Source organism: Aquarana catesbeiana, linkage group LG01 (genome assembly GCF_042186555.1).
Source record: "Aquarana catesbeiana isolate 2022-GZ linkage group LG01, ASM4218655v1, whole genome shotgun sequence".
Classification (NCBI taxonomy): domain Eukaryota; kingdom Metazoa; phylum Chordata; class Amphibia; order Anura; family Ranidae; genus Aquarana; species Aquarana catesbeiana.
Window position 1 is genome coordinate 482,419,739 of NC_133324.1, and position 10,007 is coordinate 482,429,745.

Sequence of the window (10,007 nt, forward strand, 5' to 3'; positions counted from 1 at the left end):
TCCCACGGAAGGCTTTGATTACGATGGCCTGGGATTGTTGTACTGGAGGCTGTCCAGGGACCCTGACTTTGGGAGTGATCGGGAGTGGCGTTTGGAGGAAATAATGGAGCACAGAGAGCAAAGACTGAATGTCTCGGAAGTGCACTGGGCACAGGAAGATTTGGAGTTTCAGGCCATTCCGGAATGGGAGCTTGAGATGGCCTACAGACAGCTGCTAGACTCTGCTCAGCAGCAGGGTGGGGCTCCCTTTGCCTGGGACTATCAGGAAATACCAGTTGACAACTCTGAAATCCTGGCTGAAGAGTTGACAATGTGGCAGAGTAACAATGTGCTTTGCCAACCTGGCCCCGCAGCTATGGAGGCGGAGGTCTTATTGTGGATGCAGCAAGTGCTGACTGACCTTGATGAACCTGTTTCTGCATTGGATGATCTTGGATGGAGGAATGTGCCTGTCCAGCAGAATGCCAGAGAATCGGCAGTGGAAAATCTGGAGATCGCTATCCCCAAAGCTGAAGTGCTGACAACGGGCAGACCTCTGCTAACCTCTGCCCAGCACTGATAGCATCTTCTGGGTTCCAGGGACAGGAGATGGTGTACCTTTATCCCCAGACACCAGTTGCAGAGACAGGGGATTTGAAAGACTTTTCTGCTGAGGAAGAACAACCTGGTGAGCCTCCAGCAGAAGAAGAGCTGTTATTTGGGCCAAACTTCATTGTGCTCTGCCCAGCACCAACAGCAGTGTCTGTGGAGTTAGAACAAACTTCTCCAGCTGAAGATCTGGTAACTGAACAGAGGGTCCAAGACCTCTGCCCCACACTTTTAGTAATTCCAGAGACTGGGGATTTAATAGACATTTCTGTAGAGGAGGAACCACCTAGCAAGCCCTTAGCAGAAGTGCTGGCAACCGGACACAGGGTCCAAGACCTCTGCCCCACACCTGTGGCAGTTTTGGAGGGTCAAGGTGAGAAGGTGGCAATCACTTCCCAGCAGCAGATACAGGGGGAGAAGGGAGAGGAGGTGTGTGTTGTCCCTCCCCAACAGTTGGCCAGGGTGGAGGAAGCGGCCTTTCCTCCCCAGCAAAGATCCATGCACTTGGGAGACAGTACCACAAACATGTCATCCCAGCAGCCAGATGAGGGAATGGAACAGGAAGCAGCTGGCTCACCTCCCCAATGGCAGCTGCACAGTTTGGGAGTGGAGGAATCCAGCCTCCTGCCCCAACGGTTAGCCAGAGCAGAGGGTGTGAAGTCCCCAGCAGAAGTACTGGCAACAGGGCAGAGTGCTACCAACCTCTGCCCAGCACCAGCAACAACTGTGGAGATCCAGGGAGCCGGGGCAGTCGGGCCCTCTCTCCGGTGACAAGCTGATGTAGTGGAGCTGCTACTCCCAGCTGAATCGCTGGCAACAGGGCAGAGCGCTGCTGGCCTCTGTCTCGTACCTACAGTTTCTTCTCAGCTTCAGGGAATTGGGACAGTGGGCCCCTCTGTCCAGCAACAGGCCAAGCCATGGAATGGTAAACACCACCCAGCTGAAGCGCTGACAGCCAGACAGAGAGTAAATGACCTCTGCCCCACACCTACTGAGATCAACTATTCCTTGCAGCCAAGAAATTAGATCATGCAGGAAGACTATGTGAGTTCACTCTGCCTGACTAACGCATGTTCAGACCAGGTGGAGGTCTGGGACCTTGTTAGTCAACCTTTGATGGGGGAGAAATGTGACACACTCACCCGGGACAGAGGCTATTGGAGGGGACTGAACGCAATCCTCTTGCCAACAGATTATGGGCCCTGGATTTTAAGGGAACAATACTCTGCAAGGTGAATTAGAAATCCAGTCTGATCTGTACTAATCAGACTCAATCGTGTATATATGTATATATTGTATGTTGTCTCATTCTGTTGTGGACTCTTTGCTGTGGTCATTTGGGATGTGTGTCCCTGTAGAGGGAGGGGGATTACTCCAGCAGCCCCCCTGTTGATAAGACTGATTCATACTGTTGGGACACATACTGTTAGGAGATTCTGATGTCAATTCCAGCCACCTGTCTGTCTGTTGCCTGCTAGAATGTGTATTGTAAATAAGTCTAGTATGGGATCTAAGAGTCATTAGATCCCCATTGTTGTTTGTGTTAATTAACTCTGCTATTGTGTGAAGAAGAGTTCAGTGTTGATTTGTGATAATGTTGATTGGGTTTTCTGTGCTACAAGATGGCCAGTCTGGCCTAAAGGTCATGACTGAGTCATCTAGGCTGTCTAAAGGGATTAGTTAATTAGCCCATGTTAATTAGGTTTCTGGTCACAGGTGTATGTTCAGAGTAATATGAGCAGGAGGTATGCACCTCCTCTTTTACTGTATAAAAGGGCCTGTATTCCTTTCAATAAAAGAGATTCCTGGTTGAACTTACATACAGCCTGCCTGGTGTTTGTTCTGAGCTACACAACTGGATTAGAACGGCGCATAGCTGTAGTTCTAGTCCCGGAGCATCGGATGAACCAACCATCAGACTTTGCAATCTGATTCAATAGTCACAGAGGAGTGACGGGAGAGTGGAACCGAGCGAGCAGGGGCTCGTTACAAGGGGGTTAAACCTTTATTGGGTAATATATGGCAGGTGGCCTGACGCTATTAAAAAAATCTAGCTAACCAGCGTCACCCATGACACTTATACAGTGATCACTGGTAACAGGGAGTGATCAAGGGGTTAGGGGGGGTCCCTAGACCATTCTGGGCCTAATACTAATTATCCTAATGCTGATTTTTGTCACTAATGACACCAGTACAGCGATCAAAAAAAAATCTGAATTCTGCACTGACAGTGACAGGGGGTAAATGGGGTTAACTGGGGGTGATCAGGGGGTGGCAAGTGTACCTACATGGACTGGTGTCAGTGTAGTGTTGGTGAACTTACTATTAGATGTTCTCTCTCCTCGGTCTGGAACGGAAAGAACAACACGAGGAGAGATGACATCACTTCCCCTGCTGTGTTTACACTTACACAGACAGGGCAAGGATCTCATTCGCCAGGACCGATTACCAGGTCCAGGCCAGATTTCATTGGCATGGGCCTGGGGATTGATCAGTTCTGGATCGTATCCGACCATCGGGCCACTGAGGGGGAGCGCGAGTGCCCCCTCGGCGGGTGCACGCCCGACATAACATGACGGCGATTCGCCTGCCCGTGCCATTCTGCCACAGTACAACTGCAGCGGCTGGTCAGGAACAGGTTAATGGGGCCACACACTCTTATTCCTATACAAGGAGTTACATATCAAATCCCATCTTTCTCAAGTTTATGAGGAGGAGCAATAATAACAACAGTGTTGGAGACTGAGCAGGATTGATCCCCAAAGGGGAAGGTGCTTGTGACCTGCGAGTACACAGGTCCACTTATGGAGGTGAGTGTGTAGGCACATGAGGTGGTGGAATTCACCAGAAATTGTGTGGTAGATATATTTTTGAGCACGTTGTGAACAATCCTCAGAACTGTATATCTATTCATGCTGTTTTTTGGAACTTTGTGAACACTGAATATTATATTGGACACATTTATACTGACAATTGTGAGCACCTAGAAATTTAATGTGGGTTGCGCAATATATTGTGTTTGATTTGTGTTGTATATGGATGATTTAATGTGAACATGTTGGAGAAAGTCTTTTTTTATTTATTTTCATTTTTTTATATTTATATGTAGCGCACTACCCCCGTAGGAGCTGCTGGGTAGTTCATCCATTCCTGAAGTGTGTTCCCGTTACCCCCTTTCCCTCACAGATTGACATGGCAGACAGTCCATAAACATTTAAACTTTAAACTTTATTTCGCTTCCGGTATTCGTTGCGGTATTGCATTAAAGAGCCACTCTGAATAACTCCCAAAGATTTATGCAATGAGAACACAACACTCAATTCAGAACATGTAAAGCCTCTGTGAATAACTTCCATCTTGCACTGGTTCCAAATGTGTAATGCAGCTTTCCTTCCTCCTGTTAGTTACTATTTCCTGACTGTACAGCACTTCCAAGCTAAGCTCTAAGGACAATACTCTGAATAAAATCCAGAGATGACTGATTGGATTCCTCCAGGGTGTTAATTCTTTAAGGCCCACTTCTGTACCTTTTTCTCCTGGACCCGCACTCTAACCCCTTTAAAGTCTCTTAGAAGCACTGTTTCCCTGGGTTACACTCACGTGTGCTCCCGAGTGACTGTCCATGCTTGCCACAGAGGGTCCTCTCCCAGTCCTTGTATCTGTCAGTAGTAGCAACCTTCTCATGAAATCTCCTCCTGAAATCTCCTCTCCACATGGCATATCCTCCTCCCCCGAAGGGGAGAGCACCCGAGCTGCACCAGCCTCTACACCCTTCTTCTCTGGATCTCCAAAAAACTCCCCCCTGGAAGCATGTGACCTTGTCTTTTATAGAAGTCCCGCCTCCGCCCAAGCAAAACAATGATTGGCTCAGAGGGGTCTCCAAAAGACTACCTGCCACTCTATTCCTTTATTCCTCCCACTTTCCAGAACATTTTATAGAAAGGGGTGGAAATTACACAGGCAGAGTGTAGGTGGCCATACCTTCCTCTATTCTAACTAACCTCCCAACCAAATTAAACCCACCAGCTTACACCACAGTGTAAAACACTGGCAATTTAGCCTAGCTTTAATCCTAACTGTCTAATATAGCACACACCTAAGTAGGTGGGCTCTACATATATTTTATTATATTGTATTCGTTTGCACATTAACAAGAGGTGGTGCAACACATTTATATATACACTTTTCGATATATGTGCATTGTATTTGCCTGTATGGGAGGCAAGCAAGTTGCATGTCTCTTCTGCAATAAAGAGCCTGCCTGCCCACACTTTTTTTCCCCATAAGTTTATTAAAATATTGACAAAGATACAGAAATGTGCAAAAAGAAAAACAGGTGTTGACCTGTATCATAATGACAGTGAAAAATGGACTAGGCTGAATACAAGTAAGCATGTAAAAATATATCAAAAGACCATCTGAAAAAAGCATTGATCGTAGAAAGAGAAGATAATACATTCAGAGCTTTCTGTATTAGAAGTCATCAGTGATAAATTTACATTACATATACGTGTGTAGGCTCCATCGGACATTTGTTGTCGAAATTTCTGACAACAAAAATTTGAGAGCTGGATCTCAAATTTTCCGACAACAAAATCCGTTGTCGTAAATTCTGATCGTGTGTACACAATTCTGATGCACAAAATTCCACGCATGCTCGAAATCAAGCAGAAGAGCCGCACTGGCTATTGAACTTCATATTTCTCAGCTCGTCGTACGTGTTGTACGTCACCGCGTTCTTGGCGATCAGAATTTCCGACAACATCTGTGCAACCGTGTGTATGCAAGACAAGTTTGAGCCAACATCCGTCGGAAATAAATCCAGGATTTTGTTGTTGGAATGTCCGATCGTCTGTACGCGGCATTACCCTGAACAGCAACAGTTTTTTCAAGACATTTACATGTTTGTGTTGCAATCCTCATACTATCAAAGGACAAGCAATGTGTGATTAACAATTTTTGCTTAATTAACTCCAGTAGCCAATTGAGAATTTTCTTGCTCTAGTTGTGATGTCTTTCACGCCAAGTCTATTGAACAGAATAAGCTCAAGGAGATCACTGTAAAAAAGTATTATATTGGTATGCTAATGCATGCATTACAAACAAAGATTCTAAAAGTAAGGAATATGTTAACTATGTTGCATCCTACAATATATACCCCAGATCAGCTCTTATAAATAAACCTATCGTTGAAAAACTCCCAAATTAACACAAAAGATACACTAGCTTAAGATAAAAAAAGTTAAAGCAGAGAATGTGTGTGACTATTAGGGATGGGCTTTATGTTCAGGTCGAACATGAGTTAGACTCGAACATTGGCTGTTCGCCCGTTCACCGAATAGCGAACAATTTGGGGTGTTCGTGGCAAATTCGAAAGCCACGGAACACCCTTTAAAAGTCTATGGGAGAAATCAAAAGTGCTAATTTTAAAGGCTTACTATATATGCAAGTTATTGTCATAAAAAGGGTTTGGGGACCTGGGTCCTGCCCCAGGGGACATGTATCAGTGCATAAAAAAGTTTAAAATACGGCCGTTTTTGTCGGGAGCAGTGATTTTAATTAAGCTTAAAGTGAAATAATAAAAGTGAAATATTCCTTTAAATTTCATACCTGGGGGGTGTCTATAGTATGCCTGTAAAGTGGCGCTTTTTTCCCCTGTTTAGAATAGTCTGACAGCAAAATAACATTTCTAAAGGAAAAAAAAAGTCATGAAGTAATAGCGGCTATAGTGAATTGTCAGCTATAGTGAATTGTCTATGGGAGAAATCAAAAGTGCTAATTTTAAGGGTTAATATGCAAGTTATTGTCATAAAAAGTGTTTGGGGACCTGGGTCATGCCCCAGGGGACATGTATCAGTGCAAAAAAAAGTTTTAAAAATGGCAGTGATTTTAATAATGCTTAAAGTGAAACAATAAAAATGTAATATTCCTTTAAATTTCATACCTGGGGGGTGTCTATAGTATGCCTGTAAAGTGGTGCATGTTTCCCGTGTTTAGAACAGTCTGAGTGCAAAATTACATTTTTAAAGGAAAAAAAGTCATTTAAAAGTACTATTGCTAGTGCCGGCTATAATGAATTGTCGGTCCGGCAATGCACATAAAAGTTAATTGATAAAAACGGCATGGGATTTCCCCACAGGGGAACCCCCAACCAAAATTTAAAAAAAAAATGCATGGGGGTCCCCCCAAATTCCATGCCAGGCCCGGTGACCCCGTCCCCCTCTGACGCACGGGGACTTCCCTATGGCTTTCCCCGTGTTTTCAGAGGGGGGCAGGGTCACCCGTTTTTGACTCTGCCACCCTCTGACAACACGGGGAAAGCAATAGGGAAGTCCCCGTGCGTCAGAGGGGGCGGGGTCACTGGGCGGCCCCGCCCTCCATTATATAAGAACTGTCATCTGAACAGAAGCGTTACACAGCGGAAGACTCCCACTGAGGCAGATCGTGCGGAGGACGAAGTGGAGAAGAAGCCGGAGGAAGATGCCGGACGAGAAGACCGGAGGAAGAAGCGGGGGAAGAAGAAGATGGAGGAAGAAGAGGAACACCACAGGAAGACCAGAAGAAAGAAGATGGAAGAAGAAGTGGGGAAAGAAGAAGATATTAATAAAGGAATTGTCAAAAACCGTCTCTTGTATTTTTTAACCTTTTTGACACTTTTTTGTGAAATGGTAGGTGTACATTTGTACCCCATTACCAATTCACACGGGGGGCCGGGATCTGGGGTCCCCTTGTTAAAGGGGGCTTCCAGATTCCGATAAGCCCCCCGCCTGCAGACCCCCACAACCACTGGGCAAGGGTTGTGGGGATGAGGCCCTTCTCCCCATCAACATGGGGACAAGGTGCTTTGGGAGGCCACTACCCCAAAGCACCCTCCCAATGTTGAGGGCATATGACCTGGTATGGTTCAGGAGGGGGGGCGCCCTCTCGTCCCCCCTCTTTTCCTGTGGCCTGCCAGGTTGCATGCTCGGATAAGGGTCTGGTATGGATTTTGAGGGGGACCACGCCATTTTTTTAAAAAAATTTGGTGCGGGGTTCCCCTTAAAATCCATACCAGACCTGAAGGGTCTAGTATGGATTTTGAGGGGGGACCCCCACACCATTTTTTTAAAATTTTGGCACGGGGTTCCCCTTAATACCCATACCAGACCTGAAGGGCCTGCTATGGAATTTGGGGGGCCCCCCCACACATTTTTTTTTTAATTTTGGTTCGGGGTTCCCCTGTGGGGAAATCCCATGCCGTTTTTATCAGCGAACTTTTATGTGTATTGCCGGATCGACAATGCATTATAGTCGGCACTAGCGCTAGTAATTTTAAATGATTTTTTTTCCTTTAGAAATGTCATTTTGCACTGTTCTAAACATGGGAAACATGCGCTACTTTATAGGCATACTATAGACACCCCCCAGGTAGGAAATTTAAAGGAATATTACACTTTTATTGTTTCACTTTAAGCATTATTAAAATCACTGCTCCTGAAAAAACGGCCATTTTTAAAACTTTTATTTGCACTGATACATGTCCCCTGGGGCAGGACCCAGGTCCCCAAACACTTTTTATGACAATAACTTGCATATTAACCCTTAAAATTAGCACTTTTGATTTCTCACATAGACAATTCACTATAGCCGACAATTCACTATTCACTATTACTTCATGACTTTTTTTTCCCTTTAGAAATGTCATTTTGCTGTCAGACTATTCTAAACAGGGGAAAAAAGCGCCACTTTACAGGCATACTATAGACACCCCCCAGGTACGAAATTTACTTTAAGCTTTATTAAAATCACTGCTCCCAAAAAAACGGCCATTTGTAAAACTTTTTTTTGCACTGATACATGTCCCGTGGGGCAGGACCCAGGTCCCCCAACACTTTTTATGACAATAACTTCCATATAAGCCTTTAAAATTAGCACTTTTGATTTTTCATGTTCGCGTCCCATAGACTTTAACAGTGTTCGCATGTTCGAATTAAGTTTTTGCCTGTTCGCATGTTCTGGATGCGAACCGAACGGGGGGGCGTTCGGCCCATCCCTAGTGACTATACTAATCTAAATTAAGCCCTGATATGCAGTGGAAATAACATTGATAATTAGTATTACTATGTAACTGTACTCTGCTAAGATGATGTGCAATTTTTCATGAGAATAGGAGGGCGCAATTGTATATAAAGTATACACAAATCAGAATCGTTGTAAGCATCAGTAAGTTAATGAATTTATTATAAATTTTGTAAATAAAAATTGTTGATATAGTTGTAACAGTTAATATTAGATGTTACTACTTTACGCTATGTGCAGTGTACATGTCTCCCATATTTAAAATAGAACTCTGGATTGGTCCAAAACGTAAATGTGCCCCCTTCTCCCAGGATATGCAGCATATTGTTTTATATGTGGGGAACTTAGATAGAGATACATCTACTGAGCTGGAGGGAAATGGGCTTTAGGTTTACTCGTAGTCATCAACAGTTCCACAAAGCTGTTATTTCTCCAGTCGTGTTGCTGCACATCTTGCCAATGTCATTACATACTATGCAGGATCAGCAGCTTTTGCAAGTAACTTGATTTTTCTATTTGTCCTGGCAATCATTTGGAGAAAGCCCAAAATTTTAAATTGGCCCTGGTAAGTGATAAGAGGATACATTTTCCAATGAGGACACTTGTTCCACAACTGTCTAAGAGAGGATTTCCCTTTCTTTTCTTTAACTTGTACCTCAAGACAAGAAGTGAAGGAAAATCTCTTCAATGTGACACAGACAGCAAAAACAAAGAAATAAAATAAAGTTGTAACCTTACTCTATTGTATACTAAAAATAATGTTTTGGCTTTAGAACCATTTTATTAAAGTGTTATTAAACCCACAACAGTAAAATCAGTCTGTATATGCGGTAAAGAATGCTTGTTATACTCACTGTGGAACCTAAGGGGTTAATTTTCTGCATTGTGTTAAAAGGGGTATAACCCCTTAAAAGTGTGAATTTTTGTTCCTACAACATAGTATTGAAACCATAACAAACACCCCTGGAAGTTGAGTCTCTATTCCCACATATATGGGCTGATTTACGAAGCATTTGCGCCATGAGTTGCGGCGCACGCCGATGTGCAAATGACATTTTCGTATTTACAAAACATGTGTATTGCCGGATTGACATTTCACTAAAACTTTTATACCTTAAGGGCCAGTTCACACCACATGCAGTCCAGTGCCTTTTTTTTCTGCATCAAAAACGCATGGAAAGTAGGTTATATGGTTTTCAATGGCATAGTTCACACCAGTGCTTGCAGTTCTTTTTTTCATTTTTTATGCACTGGACTGTACTGGAACGCTGTAAAATGCATCAAAAACGCACTGGAACGCACCTAAATGCACCAAAAATGCACTGCAACACACTTGTCCTTATTTAAGGTTAAGAAATAAG